Source organism: Mustelus asterias, chromosome 18 (assembly GCF_964213995.1).
Source record: "Mustelus asterias chromosome 18, sMusAst1.hap1.1, whole genome shotgun sequence".
Taxonomy (NCBI): domain Eukaryota; kingdom Metazoa; phylum Chordata; class Chondrichthyes; order Carcharhiniformes; family Triakidae; genus Mustelus; species Mustelus asterias.
Genome location: NC_135818.1, coordinates 76,858,582 through 76,876,237, shown reverse-complemented (window position 1 = coordinate 76,876,237; position 17,656 = coordinate 76,858,582). Strand labels below are relative to the sequence as shown.

At 43.5% G+C, this 17,656-nt stretch overlaps 1 protein-coding gene across 6 annotated transcripts in view; it reads right to left on the bottom strand.

Annotated features, from left to right (window-relative positions):
• tc2n (tandem C2 domains, nuclear) overlaps positions 1 to 15,490 on the bottom strand; it is a 55,138-nt gene extending 39,648 nt beyond the window's left edge. The window contains exons 1-2 of one of the 6 annotated variants that reach the window (XM_078234319.1): positions 14,987 to 15,117; positions 7,758 to 7,829 (exon numbers count right to left, since the gene is read on the bottom strand). The gene's annotated coding sequence lies outside the window, so the exon portion shown is untranslated. Of the gene's footprint in view, positions 1 to 7,757; positions 7,830 to 14,323; positions 14,557 to 14,986 lie in introns of those variants that run through there. The other 5 variants (XM_078234318.1, XM_078234320.1, XM_078234321.1 and 2 more) reach the window with 5 other exon arrangements.
• Between the last annotated feature and the right edge of the window lie 2,166 nt (positions 15,491 to 17,656).

The following is a 17,656-nucleotide window of genomic DNA, read 5'->3' as shown; positions in this document are numbered from 1 at the left end:
ATCATGAAGTTAAAACGTTCTTTGGGTGGTCATGCTTCATTCTGTATATTTTTCCAATCATCTTCCCAGTTTAAGAGTCTGGTGAACACATTAAGTAGATAAAACATTCCTGCTGCAAATTGAGAGTACAAATCAAAAGATGCTGAAAGTAAAGAGTAGGCAGTTAGCATCACGAAAAGAACTCAGACATGTTATGGCCTTTGGTGTGTATGTTTCAGGATAAACGCTCTGAGTGCTAACACCATCCTGTCCACTTACAGAGTTTGCTGTATATTGGCAGCTCACTTTGTTGCAATAGCTCGATTTGCCAAAGTGGGAAGCTGTTTCCTGTCCAATTTCCTGGACAGTGAATGGAAGAGATCCGGGAATGGAGTACTCGCAGGATCAGCCAGTGACCCAGAAAAATATCAGCAGCATCTCTGACTTAGACATGGCTTTTGCTGAGAGACCGGGTCATTGCTAATGTGACATTGATTCAGTTCTAGGGGCTGGTGATTGAGCTCTCACTGTTTAATCGTGGAGGGAGCACAAGTTAAAATAAATGCTTAAGCTGCAGTCTGCAAAGACCCTTTTAATGCCTCTCCAAATGTCCCTGTCCTGCCTGTGATGATCTTAAGTGTCAGTGTCAGGGCTGGGAAATCCCAGCTCAGACTCTCATTAATGACATGGAGGTTCAACACAGAAACAGGCCATTTGTTCCATCTGCTTCATGCAGCTATTTATAGAATCAAAGAATCACTACACTTAGAAACATAGAAACATAGAAAAACTACAGCACAATACAGGCCCTTCAGCCCACAAAGTTGTGCCGAACATGTCCCTCCCTAGGCTTACCTATAACCCTCTTTCTTACTAAGGTGGGAATAATGTAAGGAGGAGCTACACGATAAATGGAAGAACCATAAAGGGTGTAGAGACGCAGAGGGACCTGGGTGTGCAAGTCCACAGATCTTTGAAGGTGACGTCACAGGTGGAGAAGGTGGTGAAGAAGGCATATGGCATGCTTGCCTTTATAGGACGGGGCATAGAGTATAAAAGTTGGGGTCTGATGTTGCAGATGTATAGAACGTTGGTTCAGCCACATTTGGAATACTGCGTCCAATTCTGGTCGCCACACTACCAGAAGGACGTGGAGGCTTTGGAGAGAGTACAGAGGAGGTTTACCAGGATGTTGCCTGGTATGGAGGGGCTTGGTTATGAGGAGAGATTGGGGAAACTGGGGTTGTTCTCCTTGGAAAGACGGAGGATGAGGGGAGACTTAATAGAGGTGTATAAGATTATGAAAGGCATAGATAGGGTGAACGGTGGGAAGCTTTTCCCCGGGTCGGTGGTGACGTTCACGAGGGGTCATAGGTTCAAGGTGAAGGGGGGGAGGTTTAACACAGATATCAGAAGGACATATTTCACACAGAGGGTCGTGGGGGCCTGGAATGTGTTGCCGGGCAAGGTGGTGGAGGCGGACACACTGGGAACGTTTAAGACTTATCTAGACAGCTATATGAACGGAGTGGGAATGGAGGGATACAAAAGAGTGGTCTAGTTTGGACCAGGGAGCGGCGCGGGCTAATTGTTCCTTGTTTCTCGTGGAAGTGGAAATGACTAGGGTTGGGAAGCATTTTCCGATCAGGGCCATTGTGATCTCCTGGACTCGTTTCGATCGCCTCAGGGGGTCGGAGAGGAATTTCCCAGATTTTTTTTCCCCCATATTGGCCCTGGGGTTTTTCACTCTGGGTTTTCGCCTCTCCCTGGAGATCACATGGTCTGGAATGGGGGGGTGGGGGTGAGTTAATAGGTTGTAATGAACAAAGCATCGTAGCTGTGGGGGACAGCTCGGTGGATAGGATATTGGTATGTAGATAGGCTGGAAAATTGGGCGGGGATCCTGGATTCAGTATTCAATCCTGGACCGGGGAGCGGCGCGGGCTTGGAGGGCCGTAGGGCCTGTTCCTGTGCTGTATTGTTCTTTGTTCTTTGTTGTTCTTTGTTCCATGTACTTATCTAAAAGTCTCTTAAAAGACCCTATCGAATCCGCCTCCACCACCATTGCTGGCAGCCGATTCCACGCACCCACCACCCTCTGAGTGAAAAACTTACCCTTGACATCTCCTCTGTACCTACTCCCCAGCACCTTAAACCTGTGTCCTCTTGTGGCAACCATTTCAGCCCTAAGAAAAAGCCTCTGACTGTCCACTCAATCAATACCTCTCAACATCTTATACACCTCTATCAGGTCACCCCTCATCCTTCGTCTCTCCAAGGAGAAAAGGCCGAGCTCACTCAACCTATCCTCATAAAGCATGTCCCCCAACCCAGGCAACATCCTTGTAAATCTCCTCTCCAGCCTTTCTATGGCTTCCACATCCTTCCTGTAATGAGGCGACCAGAACTGAGCACAGTACTCCAAATGGGGTCTGACCAGGGTCCTATATAGCTGCAACATTATCTCACAACTCCGAAACTCAATTCCTCGATTGATGAAGGCCAGTACACCATAAGCCTTCTTAACCACAGCCTCAACCTGCACAGCTGCTTTGAGCGTCCTATGAACTTGGACCCCAAGATCCTTGTGCTCTTCCACACTGCCAAGAGACCGACCATTAATATTATATTCCGCCATCCTATTTGACCTACCAAAATGAACCACCTCGCACTTATCTGGGTTAAACTCCATCTGCCACTTCTCCGCCCAGTCTTGCATCCTATCAATGTCTCACTGCAACTTCTGACATCCCTCCACACTATCCACAACACCTCCAACCTTTGTGTCATCAGCAAACTTACCAACCCATCCCTCCACTTCCTCATCCAGGTCATTTATAAAAATCACAAAGAGTAAGGGTCCCAGAACAGATCCCTGGGGCACTCCACTGGTGACTGACCTCCATTCAGAATATGACCCATCTATAACCACTCTTTGCTTTCTGTGGGCAAGCCAGTTCTGGATCCACAAAGCAATGTCCCCTTGGATCCCATGCCCCCTCACTTTTTTAATAAGCCTTGCATGGGGCACCTTATCAAATGCCTTGCTGAAGTCCATATATACTACATCTACTGCTCTTCCTTCATCAATGTGTTTAGTCACATCTTCAAAAAATTCAACCAGGCTTGTAAGGCATGATCTGCCTTTGACAAAGCCATGCTGACTATTCTTAATCATATTATACCTCTCCAAATGTTCATAAATCCTGCCTCTCAGGATCTTCTCCATCAACTTACCAACCACTGAGGTTAGACTCACTGGTCTATAATTTCCAGGGCTATCTCTACTCCCTTTCTTGAATAAAGGAACAACATCCGCAATCCTCCAATCCTCCGGAACCTCTCCCGTCTCCATTGATGATGCAAAGATCATCGCCAGAGGCTCAGCAATCTCCTCCCTCACCTCCTACAGTAGCATGGGGTACATCTCATCCAGTCCCGGCGACTTATCTAACTTGATGCTTTTCAAAAGCTCCAACACATCCTCTTTCTACAGTGCAGTAAGGGGCCATTCAGCCCATCGAGTCCACACTGACTCTCCCAGAGCATCCCACCCTATTCCCATAACCCCACATATTTATCCTGCCAATTCCCCCTAACTTGCACATATATATATAGAACCATAGATTCCGTATAGTGCAGAAAGAGGCCTTTTGGCCCATCCAGTTTGCACTGACTCTCCAAAAGAGCATCCCACCCAGACCCTCCCCTCTGCCCTATCCCTGTAACTGTGTACATTTACCCTGGCTAATCCATCTAACCTACACATCTTTGGCCTGTGAGAGGAGAACGGAGCACCCGGAGGAAACCTTTGCACACATGGGAAGAAAACTCCACTCAGACAGTGACCGCAATTGAACCCAGGTCCCTGACACTGTGAGGCAGCAGTGCTAACCACTGCGCCACCGTGCTGCCCCAGGTTTCACATGAGTCTCTTCCAATGCTGCTTTCTCTCACTCCATCAACATATTACTTACTATTCCTTTCTCCCTGATGTGTTTATCCAGCTTTTCCCTTTCCTCTCCAAAGTCCTTGAATGTGTTATCACATCTCAAACCCGTGTCTATCCTTCCAGGAACTGCATGCTTCAATCCCAACAATCAGATTTCCACCACTGTCATAGTATTCAACAAATTTGCTCATTGGAAAGGAAAACAGAAGCTGAAAGATTGCTGTAAAATTCCAACTCATTCACTTTATGCCCTTCTGCCAAGGGAACCTGCTGTCCTAATCTGGTCAGATTTACATGTCCCACTAGTTGGTTCACTCTTAACAGGGAAACTAGGGGTGCGCAACAAATGTAACTTAACTGCCAGTATTTCAGCAGGGGCGGCACAAGCAGCACGGTGGCACAGTGGTTAGCGCTGCTGCCTCATAGCGTCAGGGACCCGGGTTCGATTCCCGGCTTGGGTCACTGTCTGTGCCGAGTCTGCATGTTCTCCCCGTGTCTGCGTGGGTTTCCTCCGGGTGCTCCGGTTTCCTCCCACAGTCCAAAGATGCGTCAGGTTAGGTGGATTGGCCGTGCTAAATTGACCCTGGTGTCAGGGGAATTAGCAGGATAAATATGTGGGGTTATGTGAAAAGGAGCTGGGTGGGATTGTGGTCGGTGCAGACTCGATGGGCTGAATGGCCTCCTTCTGCACTGTAGGGATTCTATGATTTCCCTTGTCTCAAGAACGTTAATAAAATGCATCGACGGTGTTTCCGTGACAGAGCCAAGCCTCATATGAACAACAATGGTGTAAGCAAGCTCTGCTGAACTATATTGGAATTATGTCCTTCCTTTTGTTGCCAACAACTAATGGCACTTTGAAATAACTTTCCATCAGCAAAGAACAGGATAGCAAAGAAAAAAACTACTGCTGTCAGACAACACGGGTCTAGAAGAGTTCACTCGTGCAAAGCGTGAGAACAGATTGTACGAATGAAGTGTCTGCAGTTTTTCTTGTGCATTGGACAGTTAGCGACTCAACAAGTGCACTTGTCCAGCACGCTGGGTAACTAAGACACATGCCATCCCTTCGTGATTATTTGCAATGCATAAAGCTTTACGTTGGAACTTTATTCCATTTACAATGTGAAGCAGCCATCTATTAGAGGATTTTAATGGAAGCGAAGCTAATGGAATTAATGACAGGTTAGCTTCACAATGGAAAGTTACGTGGTTAATGAATGATTACTTTGTGGTTGGTTAGCAGTGACTTGGAGACTCACTTATGGATTCTCTGTGCTATTTGTGTGATTCAGAAATGAATTGGGGTTGAGCATTCATTGCTTAAGGTAGCATGGCCAGATTACAAGTGATTGTGAGTATTCAAAGAGATTTGACACAGTTACAGTCTGTGCTGTGGACTGACAGATTGAATTACATTACATTTCATCAACAACTCCCATTATGTCCCACCTTCAATGTATGAAAAAAGCACCATAGTTTCAATAAAGGAAATAATGAGACAAAACAAACATGCAAAAAATATATTATGCGTAACTGAAAAGTTGATCAAGAAGGTGCGTTTATATTTGGTGTTGGAGGGATTTACAGAGGGAATTCCAGAGCTTTTGGTCGAGGCAGCTGAAAACGAGTTTTTCACTAAACACACTTAAGAATTACAAAGAATTAAGAACAAAGAAAATTACAGCACAGGAAAAGGCCCTTTGGCCCTCCAAGCCTGCACCGACCATGCTGTCCGACTGAACTAAAACCCCCCACCCTTCCGGGGATCGTATCCCTCTATTCCCATCCTATTCATGTATTTGTCACGATGCCCCTTAAAGGTCACTATCGTATCTGCTTCCACTACCTCCCCTGACAATGAGTTCCAGGCACCCAGCACCCTCTGTGTAAAAAACTTGCCGCGGACATCTAAAAATTACATATTATTTGATCAGAGCAAAGGTCACAGAGAAGCCAAAACACAGTGATTATTTTAAGAATGGGTAGAGTTTGATCAGGGTCTTGCTTTGTTATCATCTGGAGATTAAGGAAAGAAAATCTACAGAACTTCAAATAGGTGGGTAGAAGTGGTGGTGGACAATGAGAAGTGGGCTTTATATCTGCCTGCTTTAGATTTACCATAAGTGTGGAATGTTTGAGCCACTTGGTTGCAGTTCAGTAAAGGAGACACGAGGTCTGCTTCTTCATAAACTACCTTTATTTCTTTGATTCAACTCCACATACAATTCTCCCCAATCCCCAGTGCCACCTGTAACCCCTTTGTATATCAGTGACTTCTATTGGATAATTGACATCAAATTAGGACTTAATTGGAAGGCTTGATAACCCATTCCTAACATGGGCCTCAGTAATTAAAAAATGTTGTATTATCCCCAAATAAATTGCAGATTATTTCTGGAATATCTAAATATTAGAACAATTACGCATTTGCTTCGTTTTGCATTATTCTTGCAACACTGACAAAGCTGCATTCATTATCCACTTCTAGTTGCCCTGATAAAAGTGAATAAGTGACCAACATAGCATGGGGCATGTAAACTAGACAGGGTAAGAATGGCCACTTTACTTCACAGAGGACATTAGCAAACTAGTTGGGTTTTTAAAATAATCCAGCAGTTTCCAATGTCCTCTTCCAAAACCGAAGTTAATTTCACAATTTGCCAAAACATGATTTGAACTCACAACATTTACATTCCTATCATTACCACTATGTTACTCTGAGGCCTTAGATTTCAATCCCCATTAAAGCTTTCAATGTACCCTGTGCACCAAAAAAAATTATCTGGGGTGCGCCATCTATCTGGGCGGCACAGTGGTTAACACTGCTGCCTCACAGCGCCAGGGACCTGCGTTCGATTCTCGGCTTGGGTCACTGTCTGTGCGGAGTCTGCACGTTCTCCCTGTGCCTGTGTGGGTTTCCTCCGGTTTCCTCCCATAGTCCAAAAGACGTGCTGGTTAGGTGCATTGGCCATGCTAAATTTCCCCTCAGTATACCCGAAGAGGTCCTGGAGTGTGGTGACGAGGGGATTTTCACAGTAACTTCATTGCAGTGTTAATGTAAGCTTACTTGTGACAATAAATAAAATTTACTTTACTCTTTTACCTCCTCTGATAGAGCCACATATATCTAAGTTCTGTACTGGTTAAGATAATGTGCTACGCTCTTCAAAAGCAAAATTTTCCCTTTTGTTCATCCCACACTGCCCGCCCCGCTGCCAGTTCACTTGCTCAAAACCTATTACATTTCTAACTTTTTCCAGTTCTGATGAAAGATCTCAGATCTAAAAAGCTAACTCTGCTTCCTCAAATGCTGCCAGAACTGCCAAGTTGTAGAATCATAGAATCCCTACAGTACAGAAGGAGCCCATTCAGCCCATCGAGTCTGTACCGACCACAATCCCACCCAGGCCCTATTCCCGTAACCCTCATTTACCCTGCTAATCCCCCTGACACTAGGGTCAATTTAGCATGACCAATCAACCTAACCAGCACATCTTTGGACTGTGGGAGGAAACTGGAGCACCTGGAGGAAACCCACGCAGACACAGGGAGAAAATGCAAACTCCACACAGACAGTGACCTGAGGCTGGAATTGAACCCGGGTCCCTGGCGCTGTGAGGCAGCAATGCTAACCACTGCACCACCATGCCACCCTTAGTTGTCCTAGCATTCTCCATATTATATTTCCAATTTCCAGCATTCGCAATATTTTGCTTTTGTACCATCCACCTATCTTAGTTTAATCACTAAATCAGTGTATCATGTGCTTGATATAACCACATATCCATAAATTCCAAAATCAATGTATTCAAAAACACTCAGCTTGGATGGTTACACACTTCTCTTCAGTCCCTTGCGCTCCAGTCGCTTCTCGCTTCCATTATCCAGTTAAATGCTAAAAATGAAAGAGAACTAATCGATCACTCAGCCAACTTTTTGTCTCAGTCTACAGATACATTTCTACACCACATTGTCATGATAGAAAACTGGTTTGAAACTGGAGAGGCCTAAATGTTGCAGTATATCTCAAGAGCTTTCTCCTGAATGGTCTCTGGTGAGAAACCATACAAGACCTCCCTTTGCCTTCAGCAGACATGCCTTGAATTTGATTCCACAGAGTATATAACTTCCCGTGAACTCTCAAGCTGGATATTTTATTGAAACCTACCCAAATATTTAAATGCATTAAGAGTGCAGATTAAGAGTGCTCTAACTGAGGCGTGCAAGATAATTAAAGGATATTATGGGTTAGAGAGACGGCGCAGGTTGGGATAATGGTCTGTTGGGTTGACTAAGTGTTTGGGAGTTACCTGGTTAGGTTGAATCAGGCAGAGGGACAACAGGCGGGATCAAAAAGAACAGAGAAAGCAAACAAAAAGAGGTGGAAATCCACAACGCTTGGAGGGGAAGCAAAGGGAGGAGAAAAGTAACACTTACAGGTGAAGAGCTGGCTGGTAAAGAAGGGAAAATAAAAGGAGACGATCACAAGAAAATGTGCTAAAGCAATAAATATGTTTTAAAAAGTGTGTGTGTGTGTGTGTGTTTGAAGGATGTGATTGGTCCATACGAAGATGTCAATCATCATTCACAGGTAAAGTTCTAATATAAAATACTATAAAATAGCAATCAGCCTTCTAGTGGTTTCCTTTCATTCTATTGAATTCATGCTCATGTAATAGATTACTAGAGTAATTAGAGCTGCAATCTTATCAGGAAATTTAACTGACGCCTAAGCATGCAAGCAAATCCACATCAATTTGTAACACTTATCTGAATCTCAGGACAAGATTATAGTTTAGATTACTTTTTGATTTCATCATGGAATGATTATTAACTCTATTTTTTTTACAGTAGCCCTCCACCTGCTAATGGGAGGGCCACCAGGAATGAGCAGCTCTTTCTCCTCATTCATTTGTGCAACGATAGCAGCAGCAATTTTTCTTCATCCCTAATCGCCCTTGAGAAAGTGCTGGAGAGTCACCTTCTTGGACGTATGCAGTGGGTGAGGAACGTAACTGTTTGCAGCAGCGTTCAATATGATGGACTGGCTTGCCAGACCACTTTAGAGGAAAGTTACAGAGTCAATCATATTGACTCACTTATGGATTCACTTATCAGTCAGATCAGCTAAGGACGGGGCATTTCCTTCCCCAAAGAACATTACTGAGCCAGTTGAGTTTACACAACAATCTTGTCGTCACTATTACGGATACAAAATTTAAATTGCAGATTCATTCAATGAGCTGAGTTGAAATTCCCCCAGTTGCTTGGGGGAGGGGGTGGAGGGTTGAACTCATGCCTGCCAGATTAGTTGTGGTACCAGATTAGCTAATGCCACAGTTTTGAGTGCACACTCCATTGTGGTAAGCTGTGAACCCGGATTCAATAAATCTAGTCACTTGTTGCATGATTTGTGTCTGTGGGCACCTAGCTTTGACAATTCTCTCCTGATAGCTTCTTTCACATGTCATGATGACAAGGACTTGTCACTGACTGATGTCTACCTACAATTTCGCCAGCTAACCAAAAACATACAAAATACAAGAAAAGCCACTGACCAAAAATGGCTGTCACTAGTCACCTGATGTCTGAAATTGTGAGTGGACATCTTCTGAACAGTTACAATATGGATTGCATTGCAGGCATGCCCTGACATGTTGCTCATGGAATTTTACACCTGGGGGTGTCAATGTCCACTTCAAAAAGGACTATGGATAGGAAGACATTAAAAAACAAAGTGCGAGACTTATTCGACTGTAATCCTATCAAAACGAAAGGGAACCGCTAGCCACCCAGGGTACACAACCAAAAGACACCCAGACTATCCCCCTCCTCCGTGTAGGATTTTAGATCCCTATCTACTGTTGATTTTTATTATCTTGAAAAATGTTGAAGGTTTCTGAGACATCAGAATATGATTATGTGTTTTACAACAATGACTGTCGCAGACATGTAATTAAATTCCTTTGGAATATACAGCAAGCAGGACTTTAAGAATTGTGTTTGCCAAGCAGTTGCAAAGGAATTGGGCAAAGCTGCTAATGGAGCAGTAAAGAATCTCTCTCTGCCTTAAGTTAAGTGAAGCCCCATTTCTACAGTTAAAAAATCCAGCAGAAGAGATAGTGAATGTCCATCGGAAAGAACCTGAAGAGAAACTCATCGCTTTCTGGTGGGTGAATTACAGATTTAAAAAGGGCAATTCTCTCCAGCAAATGAAGTTCCATGAACCTCAATTCAGCTTTATGATTTTAAAGGAACCAGCTAACTTACACCAGACGCAACCTTCAACAATCTGCGCCTCAAGGACAAGCAAAGGGAGGTGATGGCCTAGTGGTATTATCGCTAGATTATTAATCCAGAAACTCAGCTAATGTTCTGGGGACCTGGGCTCGAATCCCACCACGATAGATGGTGGAGTTTGAATTCCATAAAAAATATCTGGAATTAAGAATCTACTGATGACCATGAAACCATTGTCGGAAATCCCATCTGGTTCACCAATGTCCTTTCGGGAAGGAAATCTGCCATCCTTACCTGGTCTGGACTACATGTGACTCCAGAGCCACAGCAAGTTGACTCTCAATTGGCCTCTGAAATGGCCTAGCAAGTCACTCATTTCAAGGGCAACTAGGGATGGGCAATAAATGCTGGCCAGCCAACGATGCCCATGTCCCACTAACGAATAAAAAAAAGGTGTTAACTGGATATTCCTTTAACTTTTTATTTAGACTCTAACTTCCCTCACTTCTGATACCTGTGTGTGGATAACATCACATTTTTTATTATTTTTCTCTCCACTTTAATAACTTATAAACTTGCTCTTTCTTTGGCTCCAATAGACCTTGTGATGGGCTCCATATTTTTCACTGCATAGATAGTAAAAATACATTTGGATTGGAAAAAGGCATTCACTGAGAAATTCAATTTTAAAAACCTATGTGGTGACCAACTGAGGGCGCTGAATGGAGGGGAGCCAGATCATTTCTCCTCAGGTGATTATAACGCACACACCTGAGATAAGGGATAATGGGGATGTATAGCACAACGGGACCTGTGGAAAAGGAGAAAGGGGAATGACTGTCGCATTTACTCATTAGTATTTTGTCGCATGGTATTTTGTCACTAAAATGCTGAAGAACCAATGGATATTGCAGAATGATCATCGATAACAGAAAACAATTGGGTGGGATTTTCCAGCCTTTCCTGCCAGTGGTATCTTCTGGCCCCGCCGAAGGCAAGCCCCCACGGCAGGAGTCCCTGGTGGTGGAATGGGAAGCCACACAAAATGTGGTAAACGTCGACGGGGCCAGAAGATCCTGCTAGCAGCCAATGGCAAGCCATTGCGGGGGGTCTGGAAAATCCAACCAAATTGGCTTTTGCAGTTCAGAAATCTGACCTTGCAAATAAAAAGGGGTTGATATTAAAATGATTAGCAATGCCTTTGTTAATCTTTGGCTAATACAGACATGAGATGAAGAATGTTTAATAACTGCAGCATCAGATTTCTTGCACCTTCTGAACCTCTTCGTAACATGTCAAAATAGTGAAAAAGATAATAATCTTTCTTTAGGTATCTCCCTTGAGTGTCAGATTTTTACTATTAGGATTTCCTCTTTTGATCTGATGTGAGAAAATCCTTTTTCACTCAGCGAATGAGTTGGGGTCTGGAATGCTCTGCCTGGAAGTGTGGCGGAGACAGGTTCGGTCAAGGTATTCAAGAGGCCATAAGGTGATTATTTGAATAGAAACAATGTTTAGGGGAAAGGGCAGGGAACGGCACTAAATCTTGATACCCATTTGGAGAGCTGGTGCAGACATGATGGGCCAAATGGCCTCCTTCTGCACCATAACAATTCTGTGATCAGCGTCCTTTTTTAGCTCTTTAGCTCAAACTCTAGTCAGATAGATGCAACAGCCCAAAGGTTCACTCACACAGAGTCAGAAAGGATCATCAATTGCTACAAGCGTGGTAACCATAACACATGAATAAATATCAAACTTCAGAACACATGAGTTTGATTTGCTTACTTTTCACTAGATGAACAGAGAATTACACACTAGCCACCACATGGTACAGGTCTAAAGATTGCATTGTGCCAGAATTTGCAGAAGCGAGGCATCTCATTGTGTGTTTTGTGAATTAAATTCTCTCCTTAACTGTTTCAAAGAAGGGATTATCATTGTTGATTTATATAGCCCTTCTCTGTCCATTAACTCTGAAGTGCTTCATCAAAAGTGCAGCTGTTCAGTCTGAGCTCAATTCTGAAGTGCTTTCCAGAAAGGGGTACAGTCTGAGTTCATTTTTTAGGAGATTTTTTTCAGTTAAAAAAAAAATGTTACAGCATTCTTAAAGTTACAAAGCCAATGCTCAGAGTGGACTCAGAGTGGGCAAGCCTTTAATCCATTTCCTTGCTTGCTCCAAAAACCACTTCAAATTCAAATTGAATCCAGTTCATGGTCCCCATTAGAGAGACAAGCTAGGTCCAAGCTGAGGAGAAAAGCCATTGTCCTGATCTTAGACTTGATCTTAGGCGTGCCGCATAATGACACGTCTGGGAGGGAACTTGGTGAATGATGCGGCCAGCAGTCAATTTTCAGTCGGAGTTAAAGTTCGAGAAACAGAGCAAATCCTTTTAAAGATAGTGCAAGAACATGGCGACTTCTCATGAGCTGTCCCTAGCATTCCATCTAATTCTATCTTTCACTCTGATTCTATGCTTTTAAAACTGTGTTCTCACTCTTTTAAACTCTCTAATACTGTTCTATTTTAATCTCTTATTAAGTTGATCTTTCTCTACACCTTAGCTGTGACGGTAACACTACATTCTGCACTCTCTCGTTTCCTTCTCCCCTATGTAGTCTATGAACGGTATGCTTTGCAAGAAACAATACTTTTCACTGCATTTCAATACACGTAACAATAATCAGTCAAATCAAATCAAATGATGAAGGAGGAAATAGGGCAAAAATAAGTCAAATTAAATGCAGGAAAAGAAATTTTAAGTCAAATGAAATACAGAAAAAGAAATAAAGAGGGGAAAAAATTGATTAAGACAAAGTGAAAAGAAGCAGGAAAGGTAAAGTAAGAAACAAGAATTTTAAATTTAACAAGCCTCCAGGAATAATTTACTGCAGGAACGAGGCTTTGCTGTGCCAGATAAGGATTGCATGCCATTGCAGCAAATTAAATCTCTTCATTGAAAGAACCTTTATTTTATTAGCTAACAGTCCTACCTTTCCGCGCCCAAGTTTGATTTGTTTTAACAACACAAATGAAGTATTATTTTGCAACAGGGGAGTGAGGGCGAACCCTTGTGTTTATAAAGCCAATGGTATAAAACATCCAGTAATTTGTGTCCAGTCTCAAATCACTACATCACAGAATCCCGACAGTGCAGAAAGAGGCCATTCGGCCCATTGAGTCTGCACTGACTCTCCAACAGAGCATCCCACCCAGGCCCCATCCCCATCACCCCGCATATTTACCCCATTAATCCCCCCCCCCCCCCCCGTTACCTACACATCTTGGGACACTAAGGGGCAATTTAGCATGGCCAATCCACCTAACCTGCACATCTTTGTGGCAGGAAATTGGAGCATCCGGAGGAAACCCACGCAGACACGGGGAAAATGTGCAAACTCCACACAGTCACCCCAAAGCTGGAATTGAACCAGGGTCCCTGGCACTGTATGGCAGCAGTGCTAACCACTGTGCACCCAAATCGTTCGATCTGCACGGCACAAATCCCTTTCTTACTGAATGATGCTGAAACGCATTGATACGGGGGAGGGGGGGAGGTGAGGAGGGGGTAGTTCAAATATTATGCAGAGCCTCTTAAAGAATTGCCCCTTTCTGATCACTGATACAACCACAAATAAAAACTGCTGTATTTTAGTAAATAGAACAGCTGCCAGGGATCTCACCCTGTACTCCTCTAACTCTGGTCTATGTACCTTGTCCGTCCAGCACTCCCACAGAATCTTCAGCCGGCACCCTCCTACACTCGCATACTTTTCCTCACACATCTCCTGTCTGGTCAGATCTCTCCCCTCTACTTCACAACCTAATTCTGACCATACTTTCTGGGGAACTTCCTGTTCAGGGATCTCCTTCTGCCTCCACATACATCAGCCCACCAAGTCCTGTACCTTACAGAGACCAAAAGTAAAAGTGCTGTCTCCAGAGGCTGTGCGGGAGTCTTTCTGTACAACTCCAAAACTTCATCGAACTGACGATAGTTCCCAGTTAATTTCCAATAACCGTTAAGTAAACCGGTTTTAAAAAGTGGGGGGAGAAATATTTCACCTCTTACATGGTGAGGCTGGCCTGCTAACTTTAAACAGAAACCCCACTCGACAGAAATACTAGAAATGAAAACATGTACTCACTGTACAGTGGCCAGGAATGGGAGAGAGAGAGACAACAGTAGCAATGTAATGTAGAGATATCTGCGTTTGAGGGAGACGCTGTACATTGACTGGTACAGGAGCCCATTCACACTCAGGGCTCTGTGAAAGGAGCCAGATTTCAAACCATCGGCGCGACATGGTCAAGATCTGAACCCTTCCATTAATCCTCCCGACTCTGAACCCGTGTCTGCCTCCCGTTCCATTTAACCCACTGGGCAGGTATACCCACGCCTGGGAGTTGTGGCAATTAACAGCTGGAGGAACCTGTTCAACATCACTGGTTAACCCAGCAGAGCAGCACCACCCAGTGTAACAAATAAATAGGAAACTGCAGATCCCCGGGTGGAAGCTAAATTTGTCGGTCCCCGATCAAGTGAACCCTTCTTTATTGTTCAGCTCCGGTGATTACTCTTGCCCCTGCTCTCGCAAAAGTAAATAAGTTCATTCTGTAGCATGTTTTAGAAACTTTGCCTGACTCACAAACATCGCAAAATTCGGTGGCTACAACGCTTCCTAAGAGAAATGTTTATCCCAGAGAGAGAAAGCATTAAAGTTCAATGGCTACAAAACTTCCTAAGAGAAATGTTTATTCCAGGGAGAAAGAGGGGGAGATAGGAGTGTGTGGGGATTAATTTCACTTACCTCTTTCTGATCACTGTAGGACTCTGCCAAGGATTTCTTTCAGTCTCTTGTACTGAGTGTTCAAGATTTCAGCAGGAGCTGGAGTGGGTCAGCTCCACACGCACACACATATCTGGCTGCTCCAGTTATTGCCACAGGTGTAGGGCAGGAGGGAACTCAGTAATTTCTGCTGACATCTTCTCAAAATCAAACCACACAAGACTTTCCTTCGCAAGAATTGTTTTTTTAGTTGCCGGATGTTAAAATTGGGCTTTATCGTCTATATATATTTTCAAAAATAGCACCAAATTCCCGAGGCCCACAGTGAAAGCTCAGATTTACAAGATGTGGAGTCAGAGGAGGAAAACTTGGCTGAAAACTTTATTTCCCCCAAACTGGTTGTTCACAGCAGCAGGCGCCTTATCCCTGTCCCGATCACTGACCCCATTCCCCACTCTCCAGAACTCAGCAACTTCCACTCAATTCTGGATAAACCTCCCATTTTCATTTCCCAATCACTGCAATATAAAGGGTGTCCGCCGGGTCCTGCACATCCTCGCAAAGTACAGTGACTGAGCTATTAACCCTTGCAGCGCCCCCTCGCTTTCTCTTTGACAGCTCCAAAGACAAGGATAATCGAAAATGGAGGCACGTTTTCTAATGTCGTATGAATATCCTGGATAACAACCCATCCAATGGATAGTTTCTCATTTAAAACCATAAGGAATAAAAACAAACCCATCTTTCAAATTGATCTTTGCATTGTGAATTTCAAATGTGTTTTAATAAAATAATTTAAGAAGCAAAATACTGTAAATATTGAATTCAGCTAGAAATATATAAAACAGCTTTCTTTGAATTTCTAGTAAGAAGTCTCACAACACCAGGTTAAAATCCAACAGGTTTATTTGGAATCACGAGCTTTCGGAGTGACCCCAGTCGCATTGGACTGGGGCGACTGACACCCCAGTCCAATGCCGGCATCTCCACAACTTTGAATTTCTAAAGTGCAGAAAGAGGCCATTTGGTCCGTCGCATCTGCACCGACTCAACATCTTATCCAAGCTCACCCCCTGTTCTATCCCCATTACCCTGTGCATTTAACATGGTTAGTCCACCTAACCGACACATATTTGGATACTAAGGTGCAATTTAACATGGCCAATCCACCTAACCCGCACATCTTTGAACTTTGTCGGAGGAAACTGGAGCACCCAGAGGAAATTCACGGAGGCACAGGGAGAATGTTCAAACTCCACACAGTCACCCAAGGCAAGAATTGGACCCGGGTCCCTGGCGATGTGAGGCAGAAGTGCTAGCCACTGTACCACCCTACCACCCCAGTAGGATTTGGGAGTGATTATTGTTGATTAAAATAAATAGTCATTTTAAATTTATCTTGTTAAAAATTTAATAGTTGCATATTAAAAATACTGTTTAATTGATGAAATGAGTTATTCCCCTCTTTTTTTGCAAAAGTATACTTTATTCATAAAATAGCTAAAAGAACATTACAAAACATTTCAAAATGATCCTTACAGAAAGTGCAAATGCTATTCAGGATTTTCTACATTGGGTTTTTACACTCTGAACTGCTTCAATGCCAGTTCATAGAAGCAATATTTACTGTTTACATTCAATGTGAGTCATACAATCCAGCTCCACTGACCTCATAAGTTTAATAAGTTCAGCTATTTTAAAAGCCAATATGGTCATTTAACCGGCTTGCTATGTAACTTCACTTGAGAACACATTTGCTGTTATGTTTATCCAGCACACAAGAATGCACTTCAAAAGTAATTCATTAATTGGTCCGTAGCCATGGTTAACGGCCATTAAAGTCAGTTTTTATTGTCAATGTAAAAACCCGAGTATTCTCCTATTTTTACCTCTGTAGGTTTTATTTTGTAAAATAAATTGTGAGGAAATCAATGGGGAAAACAATTGGACCTCAAAATGTCCAGGTAAATTTCTGAGTGAGGACAGTAAAACTTTTATTTTGAAAATCGCCAAAACTCAGGAGAGAACATAAGAACATAAGAAAGAACATAAGAAATAGGAGCAGGAGTAGGCCATCTGGCCCTTCGAGCCTGCCCCGCCGTTCAACAAGATCATGGCTGATCTGAAGCGAATCAGTTCCACTTACCCGCCTGCTCCCCATATCCCCTAACCCCCTTATCGATCAGAAAACTATCTACTCGTGATTTAAACATATTCAACGAGGAAGCCTCCACCATTTCAATGGGCAGAGAATTCCAGAGATTCACTACCCTCTGAGAGAAGAAGTTCCCCCTCAACTCTGTTCTGAACCGGCCCCCCCTTATTTTGAGGCTGTGCCCTCTAGTTCTGGTTTCCCTTCTAAGTGGAAAGAATCTCTCCACCTCTACCCTATCCAGCCCCTTCAATATCTTATATGTCTCTATAAGATCACCCCTCATCCTTCTAAACTCCAACGAGTACAGACCCAATCTGTTTAATCTCTCCTCATAAGCTACACCCCTCATCTCCGGTATCAACCTGGTGAACCTTCTCTGCACTCCCTCCAAGGCCAATATATCCTTTCGCAAATAAGGGGACCAAAACTGCACACAGTACTCCAGTTGCGGCCTCACCAGTGCCTTGTACAGTTGCAGCAAGACCTCCCTGCTTTTATATTCTATCCCCCTCGCGATAAAGGCCAACATTCCATTC